The sequence below is a fragment of the Lissotriton helveticus genome, chromosome 10 (genome assembly GCF_964261635.1).
Source record: "Lissotriton helveticus chromosome 10, aLisHel1.1, whole genome shotgun sequence".
NCBI lineage: Eukaryota > Metazoa > Chordata > Amphibia > Caudata > Salamandridae > Lissotriton > Lissotriton helveticus.
Window position 1 is genome coordinate 636,166,976 of NC_136071.1, and position 16,187 is coordinate 636,183,162.

A 16,187-nucleotide genomic window follows, 5' to 3' on the forward strand; every position below is an offset into this window, starting at 1 on the left:
GGCAAGGAAATGTATCCGCATATACAAAATAATCCGTGGCGCATAAGTACTACTTACTCAGGTATTGCACGTGGTGCAGACCGATAATCTCCCCTGCCTGGTACTCTCGATGCAAACAGCACAAAAGGCTGATCATCACGTTTTTAAGTCCTGGGTGAGTCGCGTGCTATCGCGATATTTCCAAGATACCGGAAGTGGTCTCAAACGTGTAGGGGGACTAAAAATAAATGACGGACTACAGTTGGCCCTCTTTTCGTCGCGGAGATATCGATAAATGCGGTATTATATACAATATTTCTAAAAATGTTACCTGTCCTCAAATAGAAAAAAAGAAAGACCGATAGAAAAATGTATATAATAAGCCAACGTATTGTCCGCTTGTGGGGGACCCTCTTGACTCTTAAATCAGCAAATGGAGGGTCTCAAGATGTCATTACCTATATCGAACAACATAAATATTGCAAGGCAGAAAATCTAATGCAGGTAGTAAAAAAATTATGCATGTAATCACAGGATAGTAAATATCAAAAGCAGGTGCTAATGGAGTGAATTATTAAGAATAAGATAAGTAAATACAGAGAATAGAGAAAAAAATCAAGCTGTCAAAAATATTAACATGGCTCAAAAAGCTGAAATGGCAAGTAATCGCTATGTATAATTAGATGATATCTATTTTGTAACATACCAAGATATTTCCTCATTAAGGCCACGTTTAACACAGTCAAGGTGATAAATCCGAAAGGTTTCACGTTTCTTCCCTGTAATTTCGGTTGGTTGGCCTAATCTTGGTTGCACTTTTTCTAAAATTGACCATTTAATTCCTTGCTCATTATTATTCATGTCCAGACAATGTTGAACCAAGGGTGCCATCAGTTTTTTGGTTCTGACGGCAGACTTATGTTCACTAAAACGGAGACGAAATTCGCGACCTGTTTCTCCTACATAGGCCAACCCACAGCTACAGAACAAAATGTATACGATGTTGCTGCTGCGACAGTTTGTTAAGTAGCGTAGTTTGATTTCTTTGTCATTATATTTGATGAGCTCAGATATAATCGCTGAATCACAAGCGTGGCAAGAACCACATCTGTGGTTACCCAAGATTACAGGTAGGCCTGTGATTGAACGTAGGCCGTCAGAGGAAGATCTTTTTACCTGCCGAGTATGCACTAGCATATCCTTAAGGTTCTTATTCCTTCTATAGGCTAGCAGGGGTAATGGCATGAGGGGAACATTTTCATCCGAGTTAAGAATATTCCAGTTTTTATTTATGATGTTCCTAATTTTGAAATTCAAAGTGGAATGATTAATCACGCATGTGATCCGATTCTGGTTAGGACGCTTTGACCCTTGTAATAGCGCAGATCTATCATAATATTTCGCTCTTTTGTAGGCGTGCCGTACGAGTCGGTGGGGATAACCCCTCTTAAGGAGCCTATCTTTAAGGGCATCTCCATGTTTGTGGAAGGCAGCCATATCTGTGCAATTGCGACGGATTCGTAAGAATTCCCCAAAGGGGATGGACTCCCTTTGGCAATTGGGATGGTAACTGTCAAACTTCAAAATAGTATTCTTAGCTGTGGTTTTCCTAAAGAGGAAAGTATAGTGTGGGCAGGGACACCTGCCTACTTAGTGTGCGCTCAATATTCCATGAAACACTCTGGTTTCTTCACAAAATTATATTTATTTTCTTGCAATTACGAATGTTTCTTCAAAACATCTTTCAACTTGAATGTTGCATTCACAAACTTGTTGCAAACATAATATCCTTCTTATATCGCAAATTATGACATCGTCAAAATTGATTTATCCACCCAATGCATTTCGGGTCAATGCAACTGGACCCTTCGTCAGGGGTCTATGAATAAAGGTCAAAACAGGACCAAATCAGTTACTCCAACATCAAATAGATACTGATATAAACTAATGGTGCTTTTGGTGAACAAGCAAAATGAATTAGTAACCAAAATCGTCATGAGATTAGTTCAAATCGTTAATAGAGGAAACGTGATGAAGTGATATGCGGTGCCGATTTTTAAGAAAGAGAAAACAGGCAAAGTTAGCGTTTGAATCAGTGAGGAAGGTAGGTACATAATGAAAAAAGAAAGAAACCATGTGTCATTATTTGGCTTCATGCAAAAATAAAACGATATTGTGAAACGAAGTTCGGAACACTATCTAAAAAACATACGTGAAACTCGGACGATGCCGCGTCTCAGGGAAACATGCCGATAACTAACGGGTGAGCAAGGTGCAATATGATTAGTGCGAAGATTCACACGTGCTGTGATACGTTTAGCCAATAGACTGGGAGATACAAGTGGAGAGAAACGGAAGGCCACCCCCACCATGTGATCAGAGTATAGAGGCTTCACGGAAAGAATCGATGTGCGCAAGGCGGATAATAAAGTTGTGTGAAAAAAAACTGATGTGTGCAAATAACGAATACATTACAAAGTCTGGAAAGGAAGTACAAGTAACCTCATATTGAAACCTAATCATATTAGAAAATACATGGCAAATTCACGGGTTGTGTTAATAATGTAAATGTAAAGGGACCCAGGGGAGGTCAACAAGTCAATGATAGATCATGGAAAACAAGTCAATAGTGCATCATAGAAAACATGAATGTTCAATCCTATCATTCAACCCGATGGGATGAATGGAATTAAGTTTTTTTATCCAAAAAAACTCCGCTCTCAGTCTTTGTTTTAGGGGGTCCATGTCTCGACGTTGTGAGATAGTCTCCAGCACCATGAATCTCAATTGTGCAATTTGGTGGCCAGCCTCTTTCCAGTGACATGCTATGGTTGATTTCATGTTGGCAAGACGAATATTGCTCTTGGGTTCGGTAATCCGAATTTAAATTTTTCGCTCCGTTTGGCCTACATATACTTTGCCACAAGGGCACTTAATTGCGTAGATACAATTAGCAGTGTCGCAGGTGCTGGTGTGGTGTAGTTCAATGAGATGACCTTTAGTTGGATGTCTGAAAGTTTTTCCCATCATCACATTATTACAATGTTTACAATTTTGGCATCTTAACATTCCTTTAAGGTTTACATTTTCTTTTGTGTGTGTGTTGAGAAGTTCTTTGAGATTCTTAGATCTTTGAAATGCAAACGTGATTTTGTCACTGTACAAATCTTTTAAATCTGGTTCAGATTGAATCAGTGGCCAATGTTTATTGATGATGCGTTTAATTTTGGTTGATTCCACTGAATATTTCATGACGCATACAGTCTTTTTTTCAAAGATTTTTTCTTTTCGCTTGTAACAAAGTTTCTCTGTTGAGTTTCTCAAGCTTTCCAAGAGAAGTTTCTAGGATATCTTGTGGATATCCTCGTTGGCGATATTTGATTGTCTGTGTTTGCAATGGCTCTTCTAGATCATGTGTGTTGGTGGTGATCCTTTTCAACCGAATGTACTGAGACGTGGGTAAATGCTTTTTTAATGATTCTGGGTGGAAACTTTGGAACAGAAGGCTTGCGTTTTTGTCGGTCTTTTTTGTGAATACCTTCGTACTTATGGTGTTCTTGTACTCAACACATGTAACGAACGCATCAAATTCACACATTCTGTTGAAAAAGATTCGATTGCATTCCTGGACTTTCAAATAATGATAGCCAACAACACCATAAGTACGAAGGTATTCACAAAAAAGACCGACAAGAACGCAAGCCTTCTGTTCCAAAGTTTCCACCCAGAATCATTAAAAAAGCATTTACCCACGTCTCAGTACATTCGGTTGAAAAGGATCACCACCAACACACATGATCTAGAAGAGTCATTGCAAACACAGACAATCAAATATCGCCAACGAGGATATCCACAAGATATCCTAGAAACTTCTCTTGCAAAGCTTGAGAAACTCAACAGAGAAACTTTGTTACAAGAGAAAGAAAACATCTTTGAAAAAAAGACTGTATGCGTCATGAAATATTCAGTGGAATCAACCAAAATTAAACGCATCATCAATAAACATTGGCCACTGATTCAATCTGAACCAGATTTAAAAGATTTGTACAGTGACAAAATCGCGTTTGCATTTCAAAGATCTAAGAATCTCAAAGAACTTCTCAACACACGCAAAAAATAAAATGTAAACCTTAAAGGAATGTTAAGATGCCAAAATTGTAAACATTGTAATAATGTGATGATGGGAAAAACTTTCAGACATCCAACTAAAGGTCATCTCATTGAACTACACCACACCAGCACCTGCGACACTGCTAATTGTATCTAAGCAATTAAGTGCCCTTGTGGCAAAGTATATGTAGGCCAAACGGAGCGAAAAATTAAAATTCGGATTAACGAACACAAGAGCAATATTCGTCTTGCCAACATGAAAGCAACCATAGCATGTCACTGGAAAGAGGCTGGCCACCAAATTGCACAATTGAGATTCATGGTGCTGGAGACTATCTCACAACATCGAGACATGGACCCCCTAAAACAAAGACTGAGAGCTGAGTTTTTTTGGATAAAAAAACTTAATTCCATTCATCCCATCGGGTTGAATGATAGGATTGAACATTCATGTTTTCTATGATGCACTATTGACTTGTTTTCTATGATCTATCATTGACTTGTTGACCTCCCCTGGGTCCCTTTACATTTACATTATTAACACAACCCGTGAATTTGCCATGTATTTTCTAATATGATTAGGTTTCAATATGAGGTTACTTGTACTTCCTTTCCAGACTTTGTAATGTATTCGTTATTTGCACACATCAGTTTTTTTCACACAACTTTATTATCCGCCTTGCGCACATCGATTCTTTCCGTGAAGCCTCTATACTCTGATCACATGGTAGGGGTGGCCTTCCGTTTCTCTCCACTCCTATCTCCCAGTCTATTGGCTAAACGTATCACAGCACGTGTGAATCTTCGCACTAATCATATTGCACCTTGCTCACCCGTTAGTTATCGGCATGTTTCCCTGAGACGCCGCACCGTCCGAGTTTCACGTAAGTTTTTTAGATAGTGTTCCGAACTTTGTTTCACAATATCGTTTTATTTTTGCATGAAGCCAAATAATGACACGTGGTTTCTTTCTTTTTTCAATATGTACCTACCTTCCTCACTGATTCAAACGCTAACTTTGCCTGTTTTCTCTTTCTTAAAAATCGGCACCGCATATCACTTCATCACGTTTCCTCTATTAACGATTTGAACTAATCTCATGACGATTTTGGTTACTAATTCATTTTGCTTGTTCACTAAACGCACCATTAGTTTATATCAGTATCTATTTGATGTTGGAGTAACTGATTTGGTCCTGTTTTGACCTTTATTCATAGACCCCTGATGAAGGGTCCAGTTGCATTGACCCGAAATGCATTGGGTGGATAAATCAATTTTGACGATGTCATAATTTGCGATATAAGAAGGATATTATGTTTGCAACAAGTTTGTGAATGCAACATTCAAGTTGAAAGATGTTTTGAAGAAACATTCGTAATTGCAAGAAAATAAGTATAATTTTGTGAAGAAACCAGAGTGTTTCATGGAATATTGAGCGCACACTCAAGTAGGCAGGTGTCCCTGCCCACACTATACTTTTCAATTCAAAGGCACGGCTGACTACGTGCGACGATTGCAGCATCAACTTGAAAAAACCAAAAGAACAAATAACTTTACACAAAAATCGAGTGCACAGGGATAACACTCTTTCTCATTGTTTTCCTAAAGAGGCTCACTTCCAGATGACCATTGGTACCCTCAATGCTAATATCCAAAAAGTCAACTCTGTGGTTGTTGTAATTCACCGTAAACCTAAGGTTAGTATCACTGGCATTAAGCCAAAGAACAAATGCCTGTGACAAATCAACCGAACCACTCCAAATAAAAAAAATGTTGTCTATAAATCGCTTCCAGATAGAGACATTTTCAAAAAATGGGATGGGGTCAAGATGACCCTACCAGGAGAGATATAAGGGGTGCCATCAATTAATTAATGAAGTTATTTATTGATACAATGGTCACTATTTATGGAGATGGATATTTTAAGGGATGGGGTAAAATGGAGACCAAGATCTTTAATTTGTTTCCAATTGAAGTTATAGGATAAGAAATCATGTTTAAAAGTGAATTTATTTAGAGGTAGCATTGCACATTTCTTATTATTTAATTTATGACCAGATACTAATGCATAAGACATTACCTCAGATGAAAACACAGGGATTGAAGATTGAGGTGATGACATGAATAGTAAAATGTTAGCATATGCAGCCAGTTTAATTTGCTGGGTATTGTGCGTAAAGCCATGTAAGTCTGTGTTTTGCCTGAGCCAAGTTAAAAACGGTCCCAAGGCTAGGTTAAAATGAAAGGGGGAAAGAGGCAACCCTGACTAACTCCTCTACTCAAAGTAAAATAGGAGAAAGTCAACCCATTTACATAGATGCCTGCTTGAGGGGAGGTATATGGGAGAGAGATTAGGGTAGGTATTTTAGGGACAAACCAAGTGAGGGGATAAAATAAGAAGTTCCAATTCACTTGATCAAAAGCCTTTTCAGCATGTATGGCAATGGCCGCTAAGGGTTCAGTGATTCCTGTGGATTTTGAAAGAATATCAAAGAGCAATTGATTGTTGTCCGATATGCATCTTCCTTTAGGAAAACCCAATTATTCCTTTCTTAAAAGATTAGGAAGAAAGGGAGGGGTTAAGGCATTTGAAAAAAGGTTATAATCTACATTAACAAGAGATAAAGGTCTGTAGTTTTTACAATATTGCGGATCTTTCCCTCCTTTGGAATAAGACTGAGAAGTGTGTCTAAAAAAGAGAGTTATGATTTACAAGAGTGAGTAAAGGACTAAATAAGGGTATATAGTTTGGGGAGAAGTAATTTAAAGAAGTGTGTACAAAATTCAGCCGTAAAGCCATCTGGCCCTGGAGATTTTCATTTTTGAGTTTAAGTAGTGCAGTGTGAAGATCTGAGTGTGTGATATTTGATTCTAAGGTTGAAAAATCCAACTGTGAATGGAGAGGTTTTGGAATAGATGACAGATAGTGTAGAATTTCAGGGTCAGATATAGAGTTTTATGGTGTGTATAGATTTTTGTAAAAACGTTTAAATTGGTTTATGATTTCTGAGTCTTTTGGTGGGAAGTATAGTGTCATCCATAATTGATTCAATTTGTAGTTTGTGCTGCTTGATTTTAAATTAGTTTGCTAGAAGCTTCCCAGATTTATGTTGGCCACCGTACAATTAGGTGCTAGATTTTAGAAGATAAGATGATGCATTATCAGTAGATAACTTGTTAAAGTGGAGTTTGGCATTAATAAGTTGTTGTAAAAATTGTTGTGTTCCATAGGTGTAATATTCATGCTCTAACCGTTTATTCTGTTTGAAAGTTTGTTTAGTTTGATTTTGGCCTAGTTTCCTTTTTTGGATACAAAATTGATTATAAAGTCATGAGCTGATGCCTTAAATGCATCCCAAATGGTATGGAAAGCAGTATCTGTTGTGTAGTTAAAATAGAAGTATTCTTGAAAGAAAGAAGTAAATGAGGAGGTGAATGAGGTATCTAATAGTAGTGAATTATTAAATCTCCACCATTTTGGGGTTATGGATTTAGGAAAAATGTCTAATTGTATAGACACGGGTCAAGATGGAACCTATGTCTGTGGAATGTAAGGTCTGAGTTAAATTATGAGAGACAAAGAAATAATCAATCCATGATTTTGTGTGGTGTACTGGAGAGAAATATGAGTATTCATGCGAGGTGGCATTTCCCAGCCTCTACACATCTGTTAAATTGTGCTGTTTAAGGACATGAAGAAATGCTTTTTGTGGTTTGGTAGGGATAATGGGCCATATGTAGGAAGCCTAATTGCGCTCGCAAATGCTGAAATTCGCAGAATTTCTAAATTTGCGAGCGCAATTAGGGCAGTGTGCTATGTAGCACACAAAAACCCACATGCAAAATAAGGAATTGCAAATTTTGTGATTCCTTATTTTGCTATTGCATTTAAGGAATCGCAAGTTGCTATTCCTTAAATGCAATGTAGGAAGCACCCAAGTTGTGCAAATTTTGGCTTAAGGAATCCCAAAATACCACCAACTTCAAGTTGGTGGTATTTTGTGATTTCTTTTAAAAATGAACTTTTTGGCATTTTTCAAAGTGCCATGTGGGTCACATATATGCCCTTAGGGCATGTATGTGGGCCACATGTGCACACAAGTTAATTTCAGGGGTTTCAAAAGGGTGTCCTATTGACACCCTTACAACCCTGAAATTGCATTCTCAATTTGCGATTCTCTAATTGAGAATCGCAAATTGAGACTGTCTTCCCATTCATCCCTATGGGCCTTCTAGCCCATAGGAATGAATGAGAAGGTATTCCTTATTTGCGAATCTCAATTTGCGATTCGCAAATAAGGAATAAGTGGGATTCGCAAAAATGTTTGCTAATCCTACCTGCATTGCGTTTTGCAATTCTCTAATTGCGATTCCCTAAAAATCGCAATTTGAGAATAGCAAAACACAAATTACCTACATATGGCCCATAATGTGATGTACAGTGTCTGTCAATAAATAGATCAACAAGATGATTGCAATCTGCTGCAAAAATGAAATTTGTCATCTGGGCATTGTAAGAGTTTTTGAGTGATGTTAGACCAGAATGGACAATCTGGAGTGGTGGGCCCATATACATTAAATAAAGCAAGTGGAACTTTATCAATCAACAGTTAAAGCAATATCCATCGACCGTCAACACCAGTTTCCTGTGATATGAATTGGACATGGAGGGATTTATGACAAAGGATTACGACTGCATTTTTTTACCGGTTCCTGATGAGAAACATTTTTTACCCATCTATCCCCTCTTTAATTTTAAAGAATCACTCTCCGTGAGATGAGATTCTTGCAGAAAAGCAATATGTGCACCAAGTTTTGATAAATGGTTGAAGACTCTTTGCTGCTTGATGAAGGAATTTAAACCTCATATCATGGGATTGTTCACGCACTCCGGTTTAGTTACTAATGTAGTAAACGTATTCAATCTGTGTTAGTTTTAAGGCGTGCACCAGGGTATCGCTTTCTGATCCATAAGCGTGTCCAAAGTATGGAAAATGTAGCGTTCCCCTCCTGGGGAAAAGTCCCTGGATGCACTGCAGGGTTTCCCTGAGGGAAATTATTTTGATTAAATCCTAATTCTTTTTTTTTTTTTTTTTGCAGAGTTTTATATAGCGCGAACTAGAACCGAACCGAATCAGTTATCAGAGCGCTTTACATAGCACCAGTTACGTTACATGAGAACACACTTTCATTTTAGGCACGGGGAGATTAAGTGATTTGCCCAGAATCACTGGGGGTTTTTGGCGTTGTTACCGAGACTCGAACCCAGATCCCCAGGTCCGAGGTCGAGCGCCTTAGCCGTTAGGCCAACCCCTCTCCCCAATTCAAATTTCAATTGTTCAGATTGTCTTTTATTAATTCATGAATTTCTTCATTAGATTTGACTGAGCAATAATGACATTACATCAAGCAATATTCAAATTAATTTGTGGCTCCGTTTATTGAGCAAGTCATTCTTGTATTATGGATAGTCCCAATGCATTCGGGCTGAGGTTGCCCTTCACCAGGTGATAACAATTAATAGTGCAGAGTGCAGAGGCCCAATGTTAGCCAATGGGGCTAGGGGGCCTTCAATCAGGGGCTGCTCACAAGCAGGCCACTCGGTTGTGGGAGCAAAGTTCCTGGGGTTAAGATCAGCACTGCAGTCGCCAACAATCAGCATAGGAGCTGCACCGCCAGTGGCACAGAGGAGGCCGGATGCAGGGTGCCTAGGAGACGTCGGGCCTTTGGTTTCCAAAGGAGCTCTCTGGTTTGGTAGAAATGATGCAGGCTCAGTGAAGGAGGCTTCCTGAGGGTGACTACCGGCAAGAGAGGTAAGTTGGATTGTTGCAGGATACCTGGACACCTTCGGTTAGGCCACCCAAGGCCGGGGGCTTCGGGTGCAGGGGTGCCTTTGGGCATCGGATTTTCTTACCAACTTCTTTCGTGGTCGTGGGGACCCCTCAGGTTGAGGCTGCAGGCGTCAAGTAGAAGGTTGAGGCAGGTCAGGGATCACCGGATCCCAGGTCAAGATCGCTGGGGAAACCTCCTCGTGGTGTTGGGCTACTCAAACTCAGGCCGTGGGCATTGGGTGCAGAACCGCGGAGTCAGCTGGATTGTCTGTGTTGGAGTCCTGGGTAGAGAAAATCTGGTGCACACAGGAGACAGAGTCTTTTTAGTGAAGGCAGGGCAAGCCCTCCGGGTTCTGGATGGGTGCTAGACAGACCCGGGTTTCGCTGGGTGAAGGTCGAAGTCAGGACAGGCTCGTAGGGCTGGGGCCAAAGCAGGTGTTTTCGGCCTCATTCAGCATGGCTCTTTGGTCCTTCTTTCTTATTCTCTAATTTGAGGAGGCAAGAAAGGTTCAGGGTCGCCCCTCAATACTACATTTAGGGGTGTTACAGGGGTGTGCGGGTTGGGTCCAATATGTCCCTTCCCTATTATGCCACCCTCCAGTGGGATGGTGAATGAGCCTCTCTCTGATTCGCTGTCACCCCTCATCTTTAAGATGGAGGGGACTAATGATAATCGCAAAATAAAACATTGCCCGGAAATGGGGAGCCAGGGAGATGCCCACACTGGGGGAATGGGTAAGAGACATGGACATGTGCATGATAGCAGAAAGGGTCATCTACGAGAGCAGAGGGTGCCCCAGGAAGTGGGACTGGATATAGGGTAAATGGAATGACCACAGGGGTAATATATGTGCCTACCCCACCAATCAGATGGGCAGAACTGACTTTGGAAGGAATGCAGTGGAGGAAAATGGCATAGAATTGTAATGGGTCACTAGTGGTCTGAAGTGAAATCTGTAACGTAACCCATACCCTGACAACTTGTGATAAATGCTGTTATCAGTTCAGTTCAGTTCAGTTCAACTTTATTCGGAAACAATAGTACCCATAAAAGCACACAAAACAAATACATCACAACAATTAACCAAAACGATTAAAAATGATTTCAAAATATCCGGTGTACAGGTGCTAAAGTGACTTGTACAAAGCTATACATCGTATCAATACATGTAATTGCTAAAAGGGAGAAACATTGTAGAATCTATTAATAACAATGTCAAGAGTCCATCATGGATCTTCGCGCCCTTACTTCATACTTTAGGAAAGTGCAAGTGCGGAAAATAAGATCAACATCATCTAATTCTATCATGGATCGATATGCTACCTCTAGACAAATTGGTCTTCTTTTATTAAAATATGGACATAAAAACTGTTTAAAATATTTGATATAGTATTTGCCCAAAAATATAAAGTGCATAATAGTTTGCTCACTCCTCCCATCACAAGAGCATAAGATAAAATTTGAATTTGGGCTATAACCAAGTGGAAAGCAGAGTGCAAAACGAATTGTGCCGGCTCTTAGACGAAACAGTAAACTCGTCTCCCAGCGGCTCATTGGTAAGGACAGATACGTGTGAAGTGGATGGCTGTACCGTTCAATGACCATGACCATATTTTCCTAGCCTCTGCCGCCTCCCGCTCGATCTTATTTAGGGAGTACAGAGTATTCTGCATTTCTTTTTTGTCGACTGAGGCGGCAAGTGTGGGGTCCCGGAAAATGCTTTCCATATTTATACTGCGCAAGCTGCTCAGCACACCGCTCAACCATGGGATTTCTAAGTACTTAGCACAGCGTAAACAGTCCTTAATGATCAACTGTGTCAAAGAAGCTGCTTCGTTCTTCCATACTGCAATCCATATAAGTGCCGGACGTGCCCGGATAAAATCAGTTATAAAATTGATATTAAGCTCTTTGTGACATATGTATTGGGGGGCTGAGATTGGGACGTTCAATAGTGTTCTACAAAACCTATTCCCTTCCTTCTGTATAGCGTAACAGTTGGCTATTCCCCAGATCTCGGTGCCATATGTGGCCACCGGGGTGCACTGAAGTTTGTAAATTTTCTGTTCAGCTAATAGAGCACCCAGTGACTTAGGGCGAGGTATGCTTAAAATCGAATTGGTGGCCTTTGAGAACTTGATCCTGGCGTGAGCTAAATGCTCACTCCAGGAGCTGTTCGCAGCAAAGGCCAATCCCAAATAAACGAAAGATTTTACCGAGGTCATCTTATGGCCGTCTATTATGATCGGGCGTATGCCATGCTTGCCCGGGCCACTACTCATTAAAAATGATTTCTTAAAATGTACCCACAGGTCTAGATTTTTCATGAAACTATTAACATTTTGAACAAGGAGGCGCAGTGAATTTGGTGTGCGGCCAATAAGAAATGCTGTTATACTTTGTCAGATGCTGTATGACTGAATAAAGTGCAAGAAACAGAGTTTGAAAAAAGATAGAGGGGACTAATATGTGTGCTTTATCCCACCTCCCCCCACCTGAGGGGTGTATTTGACTAATGTGGACGCACCTCTCTTCCTAACTTGGTTTACCTGCTGATTCTCTTGCCCAAAGTGGGGTTCAGAACCAATGTAAACCTGTTGCCGGGGGGGCAGCAAAAGGCAGGGTCAGTTAACAAAGGCGGCAGGCCTTCGAAGCTTCCCCTTCGTGGACCCAGCCCATCCTGGGGGAGGAGGCAAAACACCTCTGCGCAGGATGGGTTTTGTTTCTGGACCCAGAGAGAGAAAGCCCTCTACTCAGGGGTACAGAAACAAATAGCAAGTAGCTATTCAGGAACCCCACCAGGGCTGGTCGTTTTTTCAGGGGGCATCTTCCTCTGAGTGCATTTTACATTAAATTCCACACTGGCATCAGTGTGGGTTTAATGTGCTGAGATGTTTTCTACCATACATCCCAGGTTTCAGTAAAGCCATTATGGAGCTGTGGAGTTCGTAATGACCAACTCCCAGGCCATATACTCTTTATGGCTTTACACTTACAAGGTCTAAGAATGGACTTAGATATTGAAGGGGTATAGTGCTCATGTGACTGTGCCCTCACCTGTGGTGTATTGCACCCTGCTAGAGGGGTGACTTACCTAGGCCACAGGCATTGGATTGCAAACATAGCACACATGGATGTGTGCCATGTCGACTCTTCACTTTTTTCTGCTCTAAAATGGCAGTGTGTGGGTGTTTAGTTGCAGGGTCTCTAAGGTTGGCACAACAGGTACCCCTGCCCTTAGGGCCCTTACCTGGTCACAGTAACCTTGGTATCGAGGGTACCTTTTACAAGGGGCTTACCTGTGGCCAGAGACAGTGGGTTCAAAGGTACAGTTTTAAGAAAGAACACAGGAGCTGGGGCCTGGTTAGCAGGATCCTAGTACACGCTGTTGGCATGAGGTATCTGGCAAAACGTTAGGGGGCAACCATGCAAAAAGGAGCTTTTTCCTAAACAACACCCCCCAAATAAAAGGGGATGAGACTAACCTTTCCCAAGAGAGTCTTCATCATCTAAGTTGAAGAACCTGGAAAGTGCATCTGCATTAGCATGGGAAGTCCCAGGCCAGTGTTCCACCTGTAAGTAGCTGAACCACCTCAAGAGTTTAAGGTTTTCACCTTTCATTTGCATTAGCCATCTGAGAGGTCTTTGGTCAATTTGGATTAGGAAGTGAGTCCCAAACTAGTAGGGTCTCAGCTTCTTCAGGGACCAAACCACAGCAAAGGCCTCCCTCTAAATGGCACTCCATCTCTGTGACCTCGGGAGTAGCCTTCTGCTTATAAAAGCAACAAGTTGGTACTGGCCATCATCATTGGTCTAGGATAGGATCAATCCTATCTCTAGCTCAGGAGCATCAGTCTGCACAATGAACTGCTTGGATTAGACCGGAGCCTTGAGATTAGGTGCTGAGCGGATTTCCTTTTTCAGGGTGTCAAAAGCCTTTTGATTTGATTGATTTGATTTAAAGACTAATAGAGCCCGCAAATGCCCTGGGGCGTCTTGGCGCTGGGTCAGATCTACAGAGTCTAGGCCTGCCAAGTTGGAAAACGGGCTAAGCAGAGAAGAGCCAGGTTTTTACGGCTTTCCTGAAATCTAGAAGCAAAGGACTGTTTTCTATTGAAAGTGGCAGCTGGTTCCAGGCCTTGACTGCACAAAACTTCTCCCCCCCATCTCAGTTGTTTAAATCTGGGGATTTGATCAGTTTCGGATTGCTAGATCTGAGGTTCCTGGTTGGTTCATATTGTTTTAGGTTCTGTTTTAGAAAGTGGGAACCAATCCCATGAAGGGACTTATAGGCCAGGCAAGCTGACTTGAAACGCACCCTTTTCTCCATTGTAAGCCAATGCAGACTCCTGAGTGTGTGGGCTACTGGTTCGTACTTAGGAATGTCCAGAATCAGCCTAGCAGCCGCATTTTGTAATCGTTGTAGTTTTAGCATCAGTTGCTTCTGCATTCCTGCATACAAGGTGTTCCCACAATCCAGCCTCGAAAGAGCCAGCATGGTTACCAAGGTTTTTAGGGTATCTACGGGAATGAACGGCAGTAGCTTTTTTATCAGCCTCAAGGTGTACCACACCGAGGAGGTCAGCTTGTTTGTCTGGGCTAGAAATTTAAGTTTATCGTCAAGCACGAAGCCCAGATTCTTAACTTTAACCACTGGTAATGGGCAATCACCCAGGCTGTCCGGCCACCACTTCTGTGACCAGATGTTGGGTTTTATCCCAAATAGCATTACCTCGGATTTATCGCCGTTTAATTTCAGACAGTTTACTTCCATCCAGTTGTTGACTTGTTCCATGTATTTCCTAAACTTCTCCGCTGTTTCATCTATGTTGTTGGAGATGGACACCACTATTTGGGTGTCATCGGCGTAGGAGACCGGAAGAAACCCACAGTTTCTGATGATTGTCGCTAACGGGGCTACGTATATATTGTAAAGGATGGGGCTTAGGGGGGAGCCCTGAGCCACCCCCTTGGAGACTTAAAGGATTTAGAGGTACAATCCCCTATTTTAACTGTGAAGGTTCTATCTCTAAGGAAGTATGCAACCAGAGCAAGGGTAGAATCGTGGACCCCCTGGTCGGCGAGGCAACCCAGGAGTGTATCATGGTTAACGGTATCGAAGGCTGCCGATAGATCTAGAATAATCAAGGCAGCCTTCTCGCCTGCATCCAGTACACTCCTGAGCTCTTCCACTGCCATGATCAATGCTGTCTTGGTCCCGTGTTCTTCCCTAAACCTGTACTGCTATTGGTCTAGGGCGTGGGTGGACCTGAAGAACCCTGTCAGCTGTGAGTTTAGAATCTTTTCTAGCACTTTTGCCGGAAATGGTATTCTTGATATTGGCCTGTAGTTAGCTGGTTCTAAGGAATCCAAATTAGGCTTTTTCAACAATGGTGTAACAGATGCCTTTTTCCAAACATCCGGAAAGATGCTTGCCTGTATTATTTTATCAAAAATTAGTTAGAGTTGTTTAATTAGTAGCTCTGGGAACAGATGAAGACCTTAGGTAGACACGGGTCCGTGAGACCTCCAGACCTAGTTTTCAGAATTATTTGATGTATCTGTTCTGCTGATGGGGTCATAAACCTGAACCCTGAGTCTCCAATTTCTCTAAACCCACAGAGGTAGGGATAAGCCTCTGTTTGTGGAGCGTTGTCGTGATTGGTGGAGCTAACAGATTTGTATACTGACTTCACTTTGTTGACAAAGAATTGTCCCAGTGTATTGCAGAATACAGTGCTCCCCTCCATTTGGGTGTTAGCATCAGGGTTAGTCAATTTCTTGACCATAGAAAACAGTTCTTAACAAGAATTTTTGGCCTCATTAGTTTTCTTTACAAAATAAGGAGATTTTTCTTCCAGAATAATTTTTGTTATAGGAAGCCAGAGTCCTACGGTAGGTTTCTTTAGCCCCTTCTTCATAGTTGGCCCTCCACTTCCGTTCGGCCCTCCTGCATGTCTGTTTTTGTAGCCTTAATTTCTCAGAGAACCAAGGTTCTGAGATATTCTTTCTTCTTGAGCTTGACTTTTTTATGGGGCGGCTTTTAGGGCCGCGGATTTGATCCAGGTATTTATTTGCTCGTTAGCTATGTTACAATCAGGGTTTAGTTCGGGGGTTGGCAGCACCAGTTGTTCCTGTAAATTGGGTACGTTTATTTTGGCCAAGTCCTGATATGTACAGTGTCTTACTTGCGTCAGCCTTGTCCTTATAGCTTGCTTAATCGCCAGGGAGCACTGGATGACTTTATGGTCCGACCAAGGTACCGG